This window comes from Grammomys surdaster, unplaced genomic scaffold (genome assembly GCF_004785775.1).
Source record: "Grammomys surdaster isolate TR1022 unplaced genomic scaffold, NIH_TR_1.0 139, whole genome shotgun sequence".
Classification (NCBI taxonomy): Eukaryota; Metazoa; Chordata; class Mammalia; order Rodentia; family Muridae; genus Grammomys; species Grammomys surdaster.
The window spans coordinates 20,649,248-20,651,228 of record NW_021604597.1 but is presented as its reverse complement, the minus strand read 5'-3'; positions in this window follow the sequence as shown (position 1 = coordinate 20,651,228).

Genomic DNA, 1,981 nt, shown 5'->3' with positions numbered 1-1,981 from the left:
CAACTAAGGATTACTGACTTGGTGGTTGATGACTCAATTGGCTAATTCATACCTAATCTTAATAGTTCTTTTAATCCCATGAGCAAAAGACAAATTAACTTTTAATAGCTAGACTCATTATTCATGTGTGAACATTCTTTTAATCAATTCTTTACTGGTAATGACTTGGATACTTAGAAGCCTATTAACTCTGAGCCAATAAGGTCTTACTGAATTGACAAAAATCAACTGTGATTGTTCCTTTGGGGTCTACAGACTCAATACCCTAGATAACTGAATATGGAGAAAGAGGAATCACACTATAGAAACATTATAGTCTGTTTTTACATATTTTTCTGAGTAAAAGTGGTTTTACAACTTAAATAAATGAAAAAAACCCCACAATTTCCCATTAAGAGTTACTTAAGAAACTTCATGGTATTGTTGATACAGAACCCTCATCCCAAGCTACCTCTTCATAATCCCAGTTGAGGTTATGCAGAGACTCAACTGCAAGCTTTATCTGTGAGCTGGACTCATGTTTCTCTTCATTATCATCTCCTTCTTTCTACAGGAACAGATAAGAATCTCTTGGACTATCCCTCTTACAGTAAAGGATAAGGGTACTCACCTTCAAGAGCTACAACTTCAGTCTGACTCTTCTAGACTAGACTCAGGCAAAAGTCACATGCACTGTCTCCTTGCCAAGTCTTACTGAAGATTCTGACCATCCACTGCCCATATACACCACTTCTCTGTGCCCATGTAGGACAGCATCTCCAAGAGCTGTCTTAGGGTCTAAGTTTATTCACCCAATACTCCATTCCTCCTAGTACAGGCTCTGATAGGAATCGTGTTTAGCTGTCCGTAGGACCATTGCCCCATAATGTTGATCCATGCCATCCGTGCCTCAGGAACTAGGAGTGAGACATATCTGTGAGCTATATTGCACCAGCCCTATTGGAATTTGTTTCCCCTTACTTTATTTAGATCATCAGATAATTTATACTCTGATGATTAAGAGGAGTCACAGGAGTAAAATATTCAATCACAAGGGCAAGCCTCACAAGACTGACAAACTGCTTGTAGCAGGTAAGCCACACATGACAAAACATGTTTTTTTTTTCATAGAGCTATATAACCAAGTAACAATAGTCAGTTGTAATGAATTATATAAAATAAACTTGCTTCTATCTGCTATACCTGAGAAGAGTGTTAAAGCATAATCTAAGAACAATTCCATGTTATTAAAGAAATTGAAATCACCAGACTCTTGTTTTCTTGGAGTTTTCTAACAAGCACTCATAAATCACCTCATATAACTACATGCAGTGGGGTTTTAACTGGAGAGGGAAAAGTCTAACAGAGGAAGAAAAGCAAAGACAGACAAGTAGTTTATGCAAAAATACATGTATGTGAGTATAAATAGACACACAAACAATGAATATACCATTTATATAATCTACTTATAGATATAGATAGAGTTAGATAAAGATAAGAGAGAGAGAAATAAAGATAGATATAAAGATAAAGGTAGAGATGATAGAAATAGAGAAAGAGATTGTTGGGTATAGGAAATAGGGTTTACATCAGAATCTACCATTATAAGATATGGTATAGATGAAGGTAGAGATAGAGAGATTATTTATTGAATGATACCTCACAGGTACAATGAATCTTCTCCCAAAAATCATAAACAACATTCCCAGTACCATGAATTCAAAACCTATCGTTGAGTTTTTGGTGACAGTGGTTCAATAGACGTCCAGATCAATATAGACTATTGCTGTTTGCATTGGTTTCCCTGAAAAGCTTAAAGTTAAGACCCTATTGCTAAAGAAGACACACATTTTAATAGAAGACTTCAAAGAGTCCTAGATGATGTAGAAGCCTTCTTACTGGGGCCTATCTCTCATACACCGACCTACAGATCATTTTGGTGAAGTAGCCCCAAACTCTTATTGGGAGAAGGTTTTATAGGAAATGGCAAGCAAGAGAGAGG